The 20347-nt window shown below is 47.1% G+C and overlaps 1 protein-coding gene across 45 annotated transcripts in view; it reads left to right on the top strand.

The window, feature by feature from the left end:
* gas7b (growth arrest-specific 7b) overlaps window positions 1-20347 on the top strand; it is a 718490-nt gene that overhangs the window by 140832 nt on the left and 557311 nt on the right. For 37 of the 45 annotated variants that reach the window (XR_013499141.1, XR_013499144.1, XR_013499137.1 and 34 more), the window contains 3 exons: window positions 6835-6872; window positions 11132-11277; window positions 19050-19361. The gene's annotated coding sequence lies outside the window, so the exon portion shown is untranslated. Of the gene's footprint in view, window positions 1-163; window positions 6661-6834; window positions 6873-11028; window positions 11282-12055; window positions 12133-19049; window positions 19362-20347 lie in introns of those variants that run through there. The other 8 variants (XM_078225385.1, XM_078225377.1, XM_078225386.1 and 5 more) reach the window with 5 other exon arrangements.

Below are 20347 nucleotides of genomic sequence, written 5' to 3'. Positions count from 1 at the left end.
CAATCCCCCTACCAATAAACGCCAAGACACCATATGCCTTCTTAACAACCTTATCTACTTGATTCCCAACTTTCAGGGATCTATGCACACATACACCTAGATCCCTCTGCTCCTCCACACTATTCAAAGTCCTCCCGTTAGCCCTATACTCAACACATCTGTTATTCCTACCAAAGTGAATTACCTCACACTTCTCCGCATTAAACTCCATCCGCCACCTCTCGGCCCAACTTTGCAACCTGTCTAAGTCTTCCTGCAGACTACGACACCCTTCCTCACTGTCTACCACACCACCGACTTTGGTGTCATCAGCAAATTTGCTAATCCACCCAACTATACCCTCATCCAGATCATTAATAAATATTACAAACAGCAGTGGCCCCAAAACAGATCCCTGAGGTACACCACTTGTAACCGCACTCCATGATGAATATTTACTATCAACCACCACCCTCTGTTTCCTATCCGCTAGCCAATTCCTGATCCAATTTCCTAGATCACCCCCAATCCCATACATCTGCATTTTCTGCAGAAGCCTACCATGGTGGGTCCAGAGGGGCAATATTTTCACACAGTGGGTCCAGAGGGGCAATATTTTCACACAGTGGGTGGTGAGTGTCTGGTACAAGTTGCCAGACACTTGTGGAGGTGGTACAATTTTGTCTTTTAAAAAGCATTTTGACAGTTACATGGGTAAGATGGGTATAGAGTGATATGGGCCAAATGGGGCAATTGGGACTAGCTTAGTGGTTAAAAAAAAGGGCAGCATGGACAAGTTGGGCCGAAGGGCCAGTTTCCGTGCTGTAGACCTCTATGATTATATGGGGACGATTTTACCATTCTGTTTCTATGTGCTGGGCGGATTTGAAACTGGGAGAGTTTCATATCTGTCCTTTGGGCGTGTTTTCAGACCCCAATACGCACTCTGCCTGCAAAATTCTGAGCGAGCCTGTTGCTCGCTGCAGAAGCCTGTGGGCGGGGCTTAATGCACCCGAAAGCCTGCAGAGGGAGGTATTGTGCATGTGCAGGCCTCTGATGCTGCACATGTGCATTTGCAGTAGCAGGGGTCTGACAGAAAAGAAAGAGCTGTCAGGCCCCTGCTAGTGCAGGCAGCCTGAATCAGCTCACCCCCCATGCAATCGCGGGGGCCTGCGGTCCAAGATATGGCCCCAGTGCCCAACCTCCCCACCAATCGCTACAGAGTGGCAGCCGGTCCCCTCCCCCATTATCCCTGCCACCACTGCCCCCACCCCCTATTAGCCCCACCACCTGGCACTGCCCAGTGGGCATTGCCCAGGTACACGGTGGGCATTGTCCAGGTGCCATACTGGCATTGCCCAGGTGCAAGGGTGGCACTGCCAGTATGGCTCTGCCGAAGGGGCATCCCCCCTTGCTCTCTGCCTCCCCAGGGAGCCTCAATGGCCTCCGGTTCCACCGGCTAGGCCAATTTGACTGCTCCCCGTTCACATGTGTTGTCTATTCCTCGCCAGCGAGAACCTTTCCCGGCAAGGTCATAAAAGCAGTGCCGAGCCTGGATGATTGAGTGTTTCACAGCATTTAATTAAAATTTCATATATTAACCTGCCTCTCGCCCATTTCCGGCGAGAGGCTGACCGTGCTGGAAATTCGGTGCTCGTAAAATGGCGCCGGTTGCAAAAACCAGCGCTAAACGCTTTACACCCCACTTTACCACCGTGTTGCGCCCGAAAATGGGTATTAGTGAGAGGCAACATGGTTTTGTGAAGGGGAGGTCGTGTCTCACGAACTTGATTAAGTTTTTCGAGGAAGTGACGAAGATGATTGATGAGGGTAGGGCAGTGGATGTTGTCTACATGGACTTCAGTAAGGCCTTTGACAAGGTCCCTCATGGCAGACTGGTGCAGAAGGTGAAGTCGCATGGGATCAGAGGTGAGCTAGCAAGGTGGATACAAACTGGTTCGGTCAAAGAAGACAGAGAGTAGCAGTGGAAGGGTGTGTTTCTGAATGGAGGGCTGTGACAAGTGGTGTTCATGGTGTGGAGATGCCGGAGTTGGACTGGGGTCAAGTGGTGTTCCTCAGGGATCAGTGCTGGGACCTTTGCTGTTTGTAATATATATATAAATGATTTGGAGGAAAATGTAACTGGATTGATTAGTAAGTTTGTGGACGACACAAAGGTTGGTGGATTTGCAGATAGCGATGAGGACCATCAGAGGATACAGCAGGATATAGATCAGTTGGAGACTTGGGTGGAGAGATGGCAGATGGAGTTTAATCCAGACAAATGTGAGGTAATGCATTTTGGAAGGTCTAATACAGATAGGAAATATACAGTAAATGGCAGAACCCTTAAGAGTATTGATAGGCAAAGGGATCTGGGCGTACAGGTACACAGGTCACTGAAAGTGGCAATGCAGGTGGAGAAGGTAGTCAAGAAGGCATACGGCACGTTTGACTTCATCGGCAGGGGTATTGAGTTTAAAAATTGGCAAATCATATTGCAGCTTTATAGAACCTTAGTTTCGGCCGCACTTGGAATATAGTGTTCAATTTTGGTCGCCACACTACCAGAGGATGTGGAGGCTTTGGAGAGGGTACAGAAAAGATTTACCAGGATGTTGCCTGGTATGGAGGGCATTAGCTATGAGGAGAGGTTGGAGAAACTTGGTTTGTTCTTACTGGAGCGACAGAGGTTGAGGGGAGACCTGATAGAAGTCTACAAGATTATGAGAGGCATGGACAGAGTGGATAGTCAGAAGCTTTTTCCCAGGGTGGAAGAGTCAATTATTAGGCGGCATAGGTTTCAGGTGTGAGGGGCAAGGTTTAACGGAGATGTACAAGGCAGATTTTTTACACAGAGAGTAGTGGGTGCCTGGAACACGTTGCCGGGGGAGGTCGCGGAAGCGGATACGGTAGTGACTTTTAAGGGGTGTCTTGACAAGTACATGAATAGGATGTGAATAGAGGGATATCGTCCCCGGAAGGGTAGGGGGTCTTAGTTGTCAGGCAGCATGGTCGGTGCAGGCTTAGAGGGCCGAAGGGCCTGTTCCTATGCTGTAATTTTCTTTGTTCTTTGTAAAGTTGCCCCTTAAGACTCCATAATGGTGTATATTTCGTCCAGCGCGGTTTTCACGTCCCCGTGTGGTGAGATGTAAACTGCTGCCAAGATACAGAGGTGAACTCCCGTGGAAGATAGTAGGGGCGGTATTTTAGCGTCAGGAGTTCTAGGTCCAGGGAGCAGAAACTCACCATTGTTGCTACGTCTAGGCACCACGAGGTGTTGATTAGGAGGCAGACCCCACCACCACTAGCCTTCCCTGAGGCCACTGTAGGGTCCATTTGGTGGATTGAGAAGCCCTCTGGTTCTAGAGCACAGTCCGGTGAAGCAGGAGTGAGCCATGTCTCCATGAAACAGAGAATACAGCAGCCCCTCAGTTCTCTTTGAAAAGTGAGTCTCGCTTTAAATTCGTCTCGCTTATTTTCCAGAGGAAAAGAGCAAGAGGACGATACTTGTGAGGTATTAATGGGGAACACAGAGATGGCGGAGGTATCAAAACAAAATTTTGCCTCTCTTCACAGCAAACAATAATGAAGATTTTTCAAAAACGGTAGTTAATGCAGAGCAACTTGGTGCAATAACCATCACTAGGGAGAAGGTATTGAATAAACTAATGGGATCAAAGGCAGATAAGTCTCCGGGACCTGATGGCCTGCACCCTAGGGTATTTAAGGAGGTGGCAGCAGAGAAAATGGATGCATTGGTTGTGATATTTCAAAATTTATTGGAATGTGGTACGGTGCAGGTGGATTCGAAATACACTAATGTGATGCCCTTATTTTAAAAAGGAGAGCGGCAAAAAGTAGGAAACTATAGGCCAATTAGCTTGACATCTTGTGGTGGGGAAATTGCTGGAATCAATCATTGAGGAGGAGATGACTGAGCATTTGGAAAGACAAAGCTCAATCCAACATTATCAGTATGGTTTTATCATAGAAAGAAACCCTACAGTGCAGAAGGAGGCCATTCAGCCCATTGAGTCTGCACTGACAACAATCCCACCCAGGTCCTATTCCCATAACCCCACATATTTACCCCGCTAATCCCTCTAACCTGTGCATCCCGGGACACTAAGGGGCAATTTACCATGGCCAGTCAACCTAACCTGCACATCTTTGGAATGTGGGAGGAAACCGGAGCACCTGGAGGAAACCACGCAAACACAGGGAGAACATGCAAACTCCACACATACAGTGACCCAAGTCAGGAATCGAACCCAGGTCCCTGGAGCTGTGAGGCAGCAGTGCTAATCACTATGCCACCGTGTCGCCCCCACTGTGCACTGTGCCGCCTTTTTTATGAAGGGAAAGTCATGCTTGATAAAATTGCTTGAGTTCTTTGAGGACATAACCAGCAAGGTGGATAGTGGGGAGCCTGTGGCTGTTATATACCTAGATTTCCAGAAGGCATTTAACAAGGTGCCGCATAAAAGCCTGATTGAGAAGGTGAGATTGCAGGGGATTGGGGGTAGAGTACTAGATTGGATCAAGGATTGACTGACTGACAGAAAGCAGAGAATCGGGCTAAATAGGTCCTTCTCTGGCTGGCGAAATGTAATTAGCGGGGTTCCTCAGGGGTCAGTCCTCAGATCTCAACTGTTTACAATCTATCCAAATGATTTGGAAGCAGGGACAGAGTGTAACATAGCAAAGTCTGCGGATGATAATAAAATAGGTGGGAAAGCAGGCAGTGGATATAAAGATTTTACAAACAGATATAGATAGGCTAGGAAATTGGGCCAAAATTTGGCAGATGGAGTTTAATGTAGATAAGTGTGAGGTTATCCATTTTTGCAGAAAAAATAGAAAGGCAAATTATTACCGAAATGGAAAGCAGATTCAAAATATGTCCGGGCAGAGGGATCTGGGTGTCCATGTTCATGAATTGCAGAAAGTCGGTATGCAGGTGCATCATATAATAAAAAAGACAAATGGGATATAGGCATTTATTGCAAAGGGACTGGAATATAGGGTAGGGCCTGGGTGGGATTGTGGTCGGTGCAGACTCGTTGGGCCGAATGGCCTCCTTCTGCACTGTAGGGTTAAAAAGTGGGCGGCACGGTAGCACAGTGGTTAGCACTGCTGCTTCACAGCTCCAGGGTCCCGGGTTCAATTCCCGGCTCGGGTCACTGTCTGTGTGGAGTTTGCACATTCTCCTCGTGTCTGCGTGGGTTTCCTCCGGGTGCTCCGGTTTCCTCCCACAGTCCAAAGATGTGCGGGTTAGGTTGATTGGCCAGGTTAAAAATTGCCCCTTAGAGTCCTGAGATGCGTAGGTTAGTGGGATTAGCGGGTAAATATGTGGGGGTAGGGCCTGGGTGGGATTGTGGTCGGTGCAGACTCGATGGGCCGAATGGCCTCCTTCTGCACTGTAGGGTTTCTATGATTTCTATGATAAAAGTAGAGAAGTGCTGTTGCAATTATATAGGGTGTTGGTGAGACCACATCTGGAGTATTATGTCCGGTTATTTGAGGAAGAATGTGGCGGCATTGGAGGCAGTTCAGAGGAGGTTCGTCAGATTGATTCAGGAGATGAAGAGGTTAACGTATGAGGAGAGATTAAACTGTTTGGGTTTGGAGTTTAGAAGGATGGAGAGGGGATCTGATCGAGGTATATAAAATTTTAAAGGGGATTGATAAAGTAAATGTAGACCAAATGTTTCCTCTTATGGGGCAATCTGGAACAAGAGGTCACAGGTATAGGTTGAGAGACGGTAGATTTAAAACTGAGATGGGGAGGACTACTTCTTGCAAATGGTGGTGAATTTGTGGAACTTGCTGCCCCATAGAGCGGTGGAGTCTGAATCGTTGAATGGTTTCAAGAGGGAGATACACATATTTCTAATGAAAAAAAGGGAAAGAGGGATATGGGGAACAGGTGGGGAGGTGGATTTGAGACCAGAGAGAGATCAGCCGTGATCTGATTGAATGGCGGAGCAGGCTCAATGAGCTGAATTTGCCTACTTCTGCTCCTAATTCACATGTTCCAGGTTCCTATGTTCCTAAAATTCTCTGGAAACCTGCCATATAATCCATGTGAAATCCTAGGGTTGGGGACGATTTTTTTGCATTAAAAATATATACCACAGTTAAATGCCATTTAATTGATGTAAATAAATGTCAAGCTTTGCTTTCCAATCAATGGTAATAATTAAGGCATTATTAAGTTTCTATATTGCAGGGTATTTTGGAGGGAATTAATTAAATGGAATTTATTTACACTTTGTAATGGCCAAAGAAAAGATACTTGTCTCTATTAAAGTTTCCATTTTATCAAGATTTTGCACTTGATAAAAAATTGCCACGTTAGCTGGACATGGTCTGTTCTGGAGACATTCGATGAGGGCAGGATTATTTCCACACAAAACTACTGACATTGCTTCTCTAATTTTATCCTGATGTGAGAATGCGAGAGTTCATGTAATTACTAAATCTGCTGGTATCACGTATCAAATGGGAATGAGACTGCTGTGGAGGCAGAAGAAACTGTGTGTATAAGTTGTCAGACAGGACATCGAATGTTTCTGGAGTCTGAACATCTTGTCTCTTCGTCATTAACTTTCTTCACGCTCATGAGGGTACTCATGATATAAGAGTATCGCTCTGAATGAGATTTGCGATTTTGAGGTATTTAGACATCTTGTGAGGCTTAAAATATTGAAATGTTTATACCTGTGAGGACCTCGTTTAATATGTAATGACTTTGTACACCATATTGTATAATTTCTAAACAGTACTTTCCACTTTCAGAAATGATAGACAGATGATTCACCTGCCTCTTTTTCTCTTCTTTTGTAACAGTGGCCGTTGTGCACCTTTTAAAGGCTGAATTCATCAAGGTAAGAGATGATAATATAGCAGAATCAAATCTATTTAGCCTTAAGCAAAAACAAGCCTTAATCGATCACCTTAACGTTGAATTTCATTGTAAATGTTGATTATTCAATCTAAGGCAATGAGCTTGTTATTCACTGTACCCCGGTTGTCATTCAATACCTTACTACAAGCAACTGATTCAGAATTGATGTATACAAAATATCATATATCAATTTCATTGACATTTAATCAGGGCACATAGTATTATGTATTCATCAGTTCATAACACCCAGCTTTTTTCTACTAAAATTAATACAGAGGTTGCAATGTAATGACCCACAAATTACTTGCCTTATCCTAAGTTTAGACTTGTGTTGTAAATACATTACTACATATTATATAGCTCCTTTAATGTAATTAAATGGCCCATGGAGCTTCACAGGAGCCTTATCAAGCAAAATTAGACACCCATACGCATTACATAAGATGAGGGCAGATGGCCAAAGAGGTGGGGAAGAGAATTAGCATCGAGTCAGCTAATGGCGGAAGGAATCATGAGGTTGTAAAAAAATAAATGTTGCTGCTATTTCCACCCCACTGCCCCGCTGCAGCCACACCAGCACCCCCCACCCCCCCACTGTCCCGGCCATATTTTTGTTCCTTTTGCAATGTTATTAAAGTAGAATGGTGAAAACACCATCCACCCCCTCCACCCACCCCCCGTCCCCAACACCACCACCACCCAACCCACCACCCTCCGCCCTCAACACCACCGACCCACCACCCTCCGCCCTCAACACCACCCACCCACCGCTCTGCCCCCAACACCACCCACCCACCCCCCTCCACCCTCAACACCACCCACCCTTCCCTCCGCCCCCAACACCACCCACCCCCCTCCGCCCCCAATACCACCCACCCCCTTCTGCCCCCAACACCACCCACCCCCCTCCGCCCCCAACACCACCCACCCTTCCCTCTGCCCCCAACACCACCCACCCCCCTCCGCCCCCAATACCACCCACCCCCTTCCGTCCCCAACACCACCCACCCCCCTCCGCCCCCAACACCACCCACCACCCCCTCTGCCCCAACACCACCCACCCTTCCCTCCGCCCCCAACACCACCCACCCTCCCTCCGCCCCCAACACCACCCACCCCCCTCCGCCCCCAACACCACCCACCCCCCTCTCCCCACAACACCCCCCTCTGCCCCCAACACTACCCACCCCCACCTCCGCCGCAACACCACCCAACCCCCCTCCCCCCAATACCACCCAACCCCTCCGCCCCCAAGACCACCCACCCCTCCCCCCAACACCACCCACCCCCCTCTGCCCCCAACACCACACACCCCCCTCCGCCCCCAACACCACACACCTCCCTCCGCTCCCAACACCACACACCCCCCTCCGCTCCTAACACCACACACCTCCCTCCGCCCCCAACACCATCCACCCCCGCTACCCTTCCACCCCCTCCCACCCTCCACCCCTCCCCACCCCTTCCCTCTACGCCTACCCCTCCCCTCCACCCCTACCCTCCCCTCCACCTCTACCCCTCCCCTCAACCCCTACCTTTCCACCCACCCCACTCGCTACCCTGCCACCCACCCCACCCTCGACCCTGTCACACACCCCACCCCCTACCCTACCCCCCACTCCACCCTCTAACCCTCCCCAGCCCTTCCCTCCACACCTACCCCTCCCCTCCACCCCTACCCCTCCCCTCCACCCCTACCCCTCCCCTCCACTCCTACCCCTATCCTCCCCCTGCCCTCCCCTTCCCCTCAGCCCTCACCCCAATCCTCCACCCCCCACACCCCTCCAACCACCCCCCAGCCTTCTCCTCACCCCTCACCTCAACCCTCCCCTCACTCCACTCCCCACCCTTCCCCTCACCCCTCCCCTCACTCCACCCCTCCCCCTCCCCCTCCCCACCCCTCCCATACTCCACCCCACCCCCCCACCTCCCACCCCTCCCCCCACCCACCACTCTACCCCTCCCCTCCCCCCACCCACCCCTCTAGCCCACCCCTACCCCACCAACCCCACTCCCCACCCCACCCCCCACCCCTCCACCCCTCGCCTACCCCACCCCCTACGCCTCCCCTCTCCCATCCCCTTGCCTCCCCCCTGCCTCACCCCCTGCCCCTCCCCTCCCCACCCTCTTGCTCCTCCCCTCCCTCACCCCCTGCTCCTTCCCTCCCCCACCCCCCTGCCCTTCCCCTCCCCCACCTCCTGCCCCTCCCCTCCCCATCCCCTGTCCCTCCCCTCCCCTGCCCCTCCCGTCTCCCACACCCTGCCCCTCCCCTCCCCCACCCGCCTGCCCCTCCCCTCCCCCACCCGCCGCCCCTCCCCTACCCCCTGCCCCTCCCCTCCCCCACCTTCCTGGCCCTCCCCTCCGCCAACCCCCTGCCCCTCCCCTCCCCCACCCCTCTGCCCCTCCCCTCCCCCACCCCTCTGCCCCTCCCCTCCCCCACCCCTCTGCCCCTCCCCTCCCACACCCCCTGCCCCTCCCCTCCCCCACCCCCTGCCCCTCCCCACCTCCCTGCCCCTTCCCACCTCCCTGCCCCTCCCCTCCCCCCACCCCACCACCCTGCCCCACCTCACCCCACCTCCCTTCCCCTCCTCACCCCCTCCCCTCCCCCACCCCTCCCCTCCCCTCCCCCAACCCCTCCCCTCCCCCACCCCTCTGCCCCTCCCCCACCCCTCTGCCCCTCCCCTCCCACACCCCCCGCCCCTCCCCTCCCCCACCCCCTGCCCCTCCCCACCTCCCTGCCCCTTCCCACCTCCCTGCCCCTCCCCTCCCCCCACCCCACCACCCTGCCCCACCTCACCCCACCTCCCTTCCCCTCCTCACCCCCTCCCCTCCCCCACCCCTCCCCTCCCCTCCCCCACCCCCCCACCCCTCTCCTCCCCCACCCTTTGCCCCTTCCCCAGCCCTCCCCACCCCCCATCCCTCCCCTCCCCACCCCACTATCCTACCCCTCCCCCACCCCTCTATCCCTCCCCTCCCCCACCCCCAATCCCTCCCCTCCCCACCCCTCCTCACCCAATCAGCCAGGCGCTCTTTATGTTTTCACTTCAACCTCTATCCGGGGACTGAGATGTCTGCCAACTGGAGATTGCTGACAGGTGTTGGATTGTGCTGCATAGACACAGTTTGCTGCATTATTTTTTCATCACTTTTCGTTTCTGGAGGCTTACAGCTCCCTGTGACAGATCCATGCAGCCATCCACCTAGCGGCAGCCCAGTGGAAGTACCAGCCTGCACCCTCTCTTTTCTCAGCGCCCATCCTCTTCCCGCTGCCTCAGCAGTGCTGCCCAGTGCATGTTTCATGTTGGCCATCCAGAGTGAAATTGCATTCAGGAAACGAATTTCGCTTCCGCTTCTGGTCCACTCAGTGCGTACACTCAGTGGATTCAAAATTCAGGCCTGGTTAACAGCAATCAAGGATTGGTTATGCTCAATCACTTTAGCGACAAAATCAGAGGGTATAGTTATGAGAAGAGATATAACAAAATTAGCACATGTATCCAACAGGACGGAAAGGGTTCAGAGAGACCCAGTGAATATGTTCGCAGCCAGGTGTCCCTGGAGAGGGAGCATGCGGTGTCCAAGGGCGCAGTTGACGCCTTCCACGCCCGTTGAGCACCGCAGGGGCTGGGGTGCATTATAGACCCCGATAATCACATTATGATTTAATGTTTCAAGTTTCCTTTGTACTTTGGTTCTGTTCGGGCTCCTTTTGGGGAGCTGCCCCTTTTACTTTGTCCCTGATTTAATTTGAGTTGGTTTATTTGTTTTGCCCTGAAAGAGGGAGAGACCCAGTGAATATCTAAAGTTTTTACAGGGTTTCAGACCGTAACCAATGAAAGTTTAATTCGTTGGGGTAATCCTGAGGCATGCATTTTGAGTTAATATTTAAGGTTATAAGAAGATTTTTGTGCATGGAATTAAAGTACTGAATGTATGACAGCAAGTTGATCAGGAAAGCTGACCCAATCAGGACATTTACATTGGAACTGGAGGAGAAAAATTAAAGGACACAAAAGCACAGAGTGAGGAAATGGGATTAGCGAGGACAATTTTAAAGCAGAGGTGACACTATTGTGATAATTTTCCTAATGTTCAATATTAATGAATGGCTGATTAATTTTACATTGCTTTGGCAGATAGCATGGTCTATTTTGGAAGTGCTGTGTTGGTTATTCATGGCATCTGGAGACTGATCAAATGACTGAATTTGATTCACATCTGTTTCTGAAACCTTTACAGAGTGAAAGGCGTCACTGATCGGGTGGATTTCATGTTAATTGGCAGGCAGGAGATCTACACATATAATACCAGTGGGATCAGCGTCTGCCTGCCATGAGTCTTCAGTCTTGAAGCCAATGGGTACAGATCTGTGTATTTTTTCAAAGGTAGGTAGGTATGCTAAGTTAAATTGATGTTGCAGTAAGTGAATTATTTTTGAAGTCTATATCCAGAGAAAAAATGAATAATGTTTATATCATTTTTATGCATCAGGAAGCATGGACAAATAGGTATGTTCTACTGTTTGTTGCTTAAATATTTATCGTGTGTAAATAAAGCTTTTGGCCCAAAACCTGCAGCTCAATTTGATAAGAGTGCAAATCCAGTCACCCTTTCCATTAAGGAAGCATCACATGTTGGAACATGCTGCATTTCTGGAGGCGTTTTTGCAAGACTTTTTTGTTATGATCACTGTTCCTCACAATTTGCGACCGAGGTATTGGTGTCCTCCACTTGTAAACAGTTGAATGCTTTCTTACAAGAGTGGTCAGTAATGCTGAACCTGAACAAACATATGACACAAGAGTTAAAAGTTTGGTATAGTTGCACAATAAAAATACACTCCTCTGTCTCTATTTGCAATGATACTTGAAGTGTTTTATAATTCATTTTTTGATTTTATTCCAACTTAGTCTAACTTGTTGGAATATAAAGACATAATCCTCCCAATTTCTTTATTTTCTCTGCAATTTGTTTCGATTATTAATTGACTTTAACACATGCATTTCACAGCAAACAGCTAAATGTCTATCTTTATGAATGCATTCCTGGCTATCATGTTTTATATTACTTTCTGAAATACCAGTATCACATGTAATCTATAAATAGTCAAATTGTTTGAAGTTGACCCCATGTTGGTAACAGTTATGATTTTTATTCAAACAGAAGTGAGACTTAATAAATATGTTCGAGCTGAGTTTACAAGGAATGACTGAGAATTACATAACCAAATTGTTCCTTGGGTAAGGCTGTGACGTTGACCCTTGTACTTCCTGCAGTTTTTTTCTCATCCCTGCTGAATGCACTGCCCCGAATGCGCCCCAGACCCAGCAGTTATATCTTAAAATTACACAACAGCAAAATTCATCCAATCACATTTCTCCCATCAACGTTTCCCACCTCGCCACCCAACTTAATCATGAGGTTGCCATGTACATGTCCGGGTCCAGATCACCTCCTCGCCTCCTCTTTGTTTGTTTTAGCCATTCTACAAGTTTCCTTTGCTTCTGAAGACCTTGCTACTAATAACCTGACTGAATGAATTCTAGCTGTAAAGAAATCCAAACGTAACACCATTCTCTTTACTAATTCTATGAATGGAGAAATAAAACTGTAGTTCAGCAAACTTAATATTAACCTGCAACCAAACAAAGCTTGAAGAAAAGAACAAAATGAGATTATATTTAATTATATTTCAACAAATGGACTAGGCATGCCTACATACAAGGAGCGATAACACAGATCATGTGCTAGATGGCATCATGTCTCAAACTGGTTCTCCCTCTCCGCCTACAATAACAAAATATGTATGATGACCAGTTATCTTCCATCTGCAATCAATAGATATGAAGACCTAAAAGTAGTTTATTTTTACATGTGGCACAGTGGTTAGCACTACTGCCTCACAGCGCCAGGGACCCAGGTTTGATGCCCAGCTTGGGTCACTGTCTGTGTGGAGTTTGCACATTCTCCCCGTGTCTGCATGGGTTTCCGCCGGGTGCTCCAGTTTCCTCCCACAGTGCAAAAGACGTGCTGGTTAGGTGCATTGGCCATGCTAAATTCTCCGTCAGTGTATCCGAACAGGTGCTGGGGTGTGGCGACGAGGGGATTTTCACAGTAACTTCATTGCAGTGTTAATGTAAGCCTACTTGTGACAATAATAAATAATAATCCAATCAAAACTTTGCTTATATAACCCTTTCAAGCCTAAACCCTCTAAATACCTTCCTCAGCCTATATTCTTGCACAGTCTAATTTGAATTTTGTCATGATCTGATTTGAGACCAGTAACTTTTTTTGTGTAAAGTAGACAAGGTTTGAAAGCTCAATTACGCACTGGGAGTATAATGCCACAAGATTCTACAGTTTTTGAAGAAATAAAACAAACTTTACTACACAAAGTCAGAAAAGTAAAACACTCTGGAATATCTAATACTCAAGCATTCAGAATTAACAGGCAAACTGTGGTCGAACACACCACACTGCGCATGAAATGGCATGTAACCAAGATAGATCCCATGGGTTTCTCAGCAACTCACCCAGATGTCAGTGTCCACTGTGAGTCACAAAATCTCATTAAATTTCTATTTCTCTCATGAGGAATTTCAACTCTTCACTTTAAAAGATTTAGCCTCTGAATTCCCTCAAAAGTCTTGAATTGTCTCAATGACTGATCACCTCTTGGTTCAATCTTTTCTCCTGAGACTGCCTTCCATAGGTTTCACAAATCCGCACTCCTGCCTTTGATTACCAACACAATTTCAGTTCTTTTGCAAACTGCTATCTTCACTAAGCTAGTGCTGCTCCGGGTTTCTCTGAACTCTAATCTCCCAGCTCCCAAGCTATAAATGGCACTCGAGATGCCACTGATCCCTGTCTCCAGCATAGAGCCAGTCATCTTCCACCAGCATTTCAGCTCCACCAGGAGCTGACCACACCGAGGTTCAAACTGCAACCAACCTCCTCACCCACTAAATGCACAGATACATTGAAACCAGAGAACATTCTTAACCTCCGTCATCTCCATGATAATGTCACCTGTGCTGGCCTATCCTCAAACCCCAACTTAGTCTATTGCATGATAGGACCCTAAATTGGTAAAACTTCCCCCTTGGTTCATACATTATAACGTTTCTGAATAACCTTAGATGGAGTGGAGGGTTGGACTTTTCAGCCAATCAGATTAATGTCCCTTCTCCATAGTCTTCAGTGTTTGTATAATCCACTCCAGCCCCAAATCCTGGAAACAGTGCCAGTTTAATCCAGATTCCTGGCCTCATTCCAGCCTTTTGAGACTTTACTCAGACATTCTCAAAACAAGAGTCTGGGAAACATGAGTCCTTATCAATTTCCTCACAGATATTGCAAGGCTTCATAGAATTTGCCTTATTGAAGTTGTTTATGCAACTTTTGATTGTCTCTCCCATTCACCATCAATCAAATTATATCCCATCTATCAAACCATCTCCTGATACCACACCATAGTTGACCACCTGATGTATAAAGCTACTTATTGTCCTGGCTTGTAGTTCAAAGGTCATCAAATGTAGTAAGAAGAAAGATTTCAGTTACAATCCCACATTTGGAACTTAACCAAATCCACACATACAAACACCACTATTTAACTATAGGTTTTGCCCTTCTCGGCACAGAAACATGAACATTGTAATGTAGATCATGATGTACGCATGTCCCTGATGACCAGAAACGTATGACCCATAAAAGGCCCGACAAAGTCCACATGACCTGCGCTGTACCATTGGTGAGTCAGTAGACACTGATGAGTGGTGAGACATGCCCATAGCAGCCGTTTCTTCTCCGGTGTTATCTGGAACTTTTGAAATGTTGTTCATGATGTATACCCCTAACCACTTTGAATGCGCATCCACAATAAAGGCCCTGCAAAGTACACATGAAGTCTAGACCACGGATAATCAGGCCACTCCCATGGATATAGTGGTGCTGGTGGCACCATCTTCTTGTTCTCCAAGCCCTGATCCATATGCGGCCACCTAATGTATGACCTTGCTCAGCCTTTCATTTGGGAGGCACCTGGCTGAGCCTCGTGAATTTTATCCAAGACTTGTGAACAACCATCCTGGACCCCCAGAGGGTACAGCCATCCTACACACTCAGCTCATCTTTCAGCTTCGCTTATGGTCTGAATTCATCATCATCCCTTAGAACCATTGGCCAACCGTGCATAAGGAATCTCTTCACCTGGGATAGAACTGGGTCCTGGTCCATCCTCTGCTTAAACTAGTTAGCATTCGCAGGATAGTTTGAAAGTCTTTCAAGCAAGAAAATTGTCTTACCAAAAAATGGCAGAGTGTTGTTTCTGTCAAGAAATCTGGTGTGTTTCTCTCCAGATCTGACCACATTCCGCCAAAAAGTTCAAGGGGGCGTGTTCACGCCTTCATGGAGGGGCACGGGCCCTCAACATGCTGGCAGAACTCGGCTGTACTGAGATTGGGGCACCCCGATCAATAAACATCCCCCCGCCCACTATAGAGATCTCAGGGGCAGTTCTCCCCACCCCCCACCATAAATAGGACTTGGCACTTCTCTTCCCACCCTAATCTTTGGCACCTTACCCCTGGACCCCATCATCAGCTCCTTCCCCACCATGGAGGTCTCAGGGGTTCCCCCCACAGTCGGAGCCAGCACCCACCCCCCCCCCCCCCCACCTTCTCTTCAATCATCGGCCCCTTCCCTCCACCCACAGGAGTTGAAACCAGTCTACTCCAGCCCACCACCACACATAAATTAACTCACCCTCCCCCCGCCCCCCCCCCCCCCCCCCACACACACACACACACACCCCACACACCCCATCCTCCATGAGGCTTCCACCAGGGTCTGCCTTTGGCAGAAGTTGGCACCGCCAGGGTGGGATGCTGCCAATCTGGCGCTGCCAATCTGGCACTGCCAACCTACACTGGGGGCAGTGCCAGGAGACATTGCCAGGGCACTGCCTGGCCATGTTCCTCTCCCCAGGGGCGATACTCATCTTTACACAAATATCCCTTCTCAGCTGTTGTCAGCATACATGATACAAAATTAATGGGTTTTTGGAAACATCGAAACATAGAAGCAGGAGTCAGTCATTTGGCCCTTCGAGCCTGCTCCGCCATTCATTTTGATCATGGTTGATCATCAAATTCAATATCCTGATCCCACCTTCCCTCCCCATAATCCCTTGATCCCTTTAGTCCAAAGAGCTATATCTAATTTCTTCTTGAAATGGGAAGTAGCTAGTTACACAGGTCCCTCATGGTAAGACTAAACCCATGAAAGTCTGCAGTGCTGATGATGTCCCTCGTGCACGTTCATGCCGCTAGAGGCATCAATATAAACTTTCAAATAGGAAATGCTTACTAACAGCCATGAAGGAAGGTATGAAGGTGGAAAGAAGGATGAGAATTTTAAAAGTAAATCATTGCCAGTCTGCGTCAGTGGCCAGTGCGCACCATAGTGATGGATTATTATGACTTGGTGCAAGTTAGTACGCAGGCTGCAGAGCTTTGCTTGTGCTCAAGTTTATAGAGGGTGGGAAATGGGAGTCCAGATAGGAGAGCATGAAATAGCCAGGTCTAGAGGTAGCAATGACATGAAGAAAGGTTTCAACAACAGATCAACTGAGGCAGAGATGAAATTGGGTGGTGCTACACAGGTGGAAGTAGGTACTTTTGGTGATGGCACGGAGCCAATAGTAAACAATTTTTAATATAGTTGCTCTCACTGTGCATGCAACATTTCTCTAATGTATCAGTGTTTGGATTAGATTTTAACAGGCAGATGCAAAATGTTTGTAAAAGAATTTTGATAGGTTAAATGAACAAAAATGTTGCAGATTGAATATAACATGGAAGCATTTTAAGATTTCCACTTTGATAGGGGAAAAAATAAACCAGGGAAAAATAGAGAAAAGAGTAAAGGAATCTTTCTGCAATTGGACAGGACCTTGATGAGAGCACTCCTGGAGTACCATGCACCATTTACGTCTTTTTACCTAAGGATATGCTTGTCTTAGAACAATACAACAATGTTTCACAAGACTGATTCATGGAGTGACAGAATTGGGCTATGGGGAAAGATTGAAGTCTTTATTCCGTGGAGATTAGATGAATGAAAGGTGATCTCATTGAAACTTAAAGATTTCTTAAGGATGTTAACAAACAAGATACTGAGAGGCTGTTTCCCCTCGATTGGGAGACTAGAACTAGGTGCCACAGTGTCAGGCTAAGTGGTCAACTATTAGAACTGAGATGAAGAGAATTTTTTTCATTTAAAGGATTGTAAACTTTAGAATTCTCTACTGCAGAGAACTATGGGTGCTAAATCATGGGAATATATTCAAATCAGAGATTGGCTGACACAATGGTATCCAAAAATCTGTCAATCATTTGGAGGTAGGGTAGGGTTTACAGCATTCAGCACATTACAGCAAACAGTTTATTTACTTGACAAACCATGTCTACTTAAACAAAGGTCCAGATATTGCGGATACTTTAGCATTTACCATTATTACCTCACTGAAACTGACCAGAAATTCAGGATTTAGCACATGGGCAGGTTAACACTAAAATCCTGAAGTTGTGGTCTGTCATTCACAGGCTATGTTGTGGACACCTTTTCCATCCCACCTGCTCCCAAATCAATTGATATAGTGAGAATTTCCACTTTCCATTCTTATTTCACTGCTTGAAGCTCCATAAGAAGTTACATCCTGTTCAATCATATATAACTGGATTTTTTTAACAGTAAACTCCTTTTGTTCATTCATGGGTTGTGGGTGTCGCTGATAAGGCCAGCATTTGTTGCCCATCCCTTATTGCCCTTGAACTTAGTGGCATGCTAGGCTATTTGAGAGGGCAGTTAAGAGTTAACCACACTGTCGTGGGTCTGGAGTCATGTGTAGGCCAGACTGGATAAAGACGGCAAATTTCCTTCCCTAAAGGACATTGGCTAATTCCCTAAAGGTTTTTACAACAATCAACGATTATTTCCTGGTCACCATTACTGAGACTAACTTTCAATTCCAGGTTTTATTAATTGAATGGATTTGAACCCATGTCCCTAGAGCATTAGCCTGGGCATTTGGATTACTAGTCCAGTGACAATACCACTACTTTTCCACCTCCCCCTGAACTGAGTAATAGCTATTGATGAACAAAAGATCTGATGCTGTAAAAATCATTTTATGTTTGTGTAGTGTTGCCAAACACCTTTGCCATTATGATTAATTGCTAGATTCTTAAATTATTTTTAAAAATAATCTTGTTATACTCTGCTGGCCCATTTATAATTGAGGGATTGTGCATTGGAATATCCTTGTCAGCCAGCTATTTAAGCTACAGCACCCTCTACAGAACATGTGGAAGCTGTGTGAAGCAGGCAAGTGACTGCTATTTCCTTACCCAATCAGTGCAGAGTCTGAACTAAGATATGTCAGTACATTCAATTCAATGTCAAATCAGGTACAGAAGATAAAATAAGGACAGGATTAGATTGAGAGACAAAAGAAACAGGAAGAATAAAACCAACCATAATTTATGCTTTTATTTTTGAAACTCTCAAACAATAATTGAAGTCTAAAGGGATCAGACTCCACACTTGTAAAATATAATTCTTCCGTCCAAGAAATGATATTTGGTAATTTAACATGCCCTTGATGGACAAGCCCTACCTTTTTTCTATAAAGAAAATAGAGGAATCTCACGCCTTTCAGTGTATTTGAATGGTGAGTCCAGACAGTGAAATGCTGTTACTGCACAGCTTTGAGAGAAGAACAGCATCTGGGACAGTAACCTGCTGATTACTGTATTTTGTTGCATGTGCTGTCCAATTTTCACACAAATAACAGTGAATGCTATTAGTCTTACTGTTTTTATTCCCCCAATATCCAGCCCATAACCTTCAATGGTTATAGACTCAGGTGCATGTTTGGTGCTGCAACAAGCTACCTTATCTCATAGATAATAAAAATGATCCCGAGAAGCTGGAAGAATTAAAGGTTCCTCACCTATGAATAAGACTCTCATTTTCCACATCTTCAATTTTGATTTGTTCCTGTTTTATGAATTTGTAATGTGCAAAATTATACAATAAAACATGAACTAGATCTAATGTTTTTGTGTCCATGCTCATTGATTTTCAGGAGTTTTCTCTTAAGGCACTGAGAGGCCTTAGGGTCATCTCTTTGGAGATGAGTGGAATGTGCAACACCTCCAACCACTTCAGGCATGGCCATCGTGGCACCTGTACTGGGAAGGGTGCTCCTGAAGATGTTACTTGTGTGCATTGGAAGCCTCCCAACTGGTGTGATCGTGACTGTAAAGAACCATATTGGCTGATTTGATGCATGACTTACAAACTTGGACCACACAAGTTCATCCAACATACTTACTTGTCACACAACTAGACGGCCGAGCTCTGGTATTATTTAAAGGACCAGGCGTCTAACTTGGAGGTAAGGTCATTTGGAAAGCTTCTCCTATTAAAAAGCCTCTGGAAGTACTTATGGTGTGTTTTTGGAAGTGTTTGATGAGTTGCTGGATTTGTCAGTAAGTGTTGCTGCATCCTCATAGGTAGGGCAGAAAAATAGGTCAACTATCCACCCAAAGGCTGCAGCAGATATGGGAGCTGCAGTTTCAGTGCCCCTGGGCTAGACCTCAACAGGACGGTGGAGCAGAGAGACTGCAGAGCGGGAAAGCTCTGGGCAATGCCTGATGCAAAGTTGGAGCAGGACTCATCCTTGCTGCTTGAGAATGATAGATAGCTGCCTACAGGTCAGCCAATGCACCCAGCATCTTAGTGTACATCTTAATCAGTGTTCTTCTGTGCACTACCCCAGTATCAAAGATGTGGGGAAGTCAAATTCAGCTGCAGAAGAACTTTTGACAACAATATAGAGGGATTATACGAAAGTAATGTTCCATGGTCTATTCCCAAAATTACATTTATAATTGTACAATAAAGGTGCTTACAGAGCAGTAGCAGAAATTCAAACAATGCAGAAAGAAACTTGTGCTCTGAGCATTGGGATTGTTAAATTGAGATAGTTCAATTGTGGGGGGCAGTGGGGAATGTTGCAGATTTCCTGCTCTCCTGGAACAAAGGCAGTGGGCAGCTGGCACATCTGAAGATGCTGGAGTAGCTAGCAGATCTAACAGCCCCACGGCTCAATGGTGAGCACTGCTGGGTTGCAACGAGGAGCAGGAAGAAGACTGATGACTGCCAGAGACAGCTACGTCCTGGGCTTTGAGGGAAGGGATGGTTTTCAGAGCTCAGGTAAGAGGCACAGGATGGCGTGGGACCAGCATTGGGATGGGGCGGGGGGCGGGGGGGGAGTTCCTGATACAAAATTTCATGTGCACCAATCTAATAGGTTCTCCTTCCTATTGTCACACCAAGCTTTTTTCACAATATAATTTCATTGATTTTTCTGTGCAGCAT

Source organism: Mustelus asterias, chromosome 12 (genome assembly GCF_964213995.1).
Source record: "Mustelus asterias chromosome 12, sMusAst1.hap1.1, whole genome shotgun sequence".
Lineage (NCBI taxonomy): Eukaryota > Metazoa > Chordata > Chondrichthyes > Carcharhiniformes > Triakidae > Mustelus > Mustelus asterias.
This window is presented reverse-complemented; position numbering and strand designations above follow the sequence as displayed.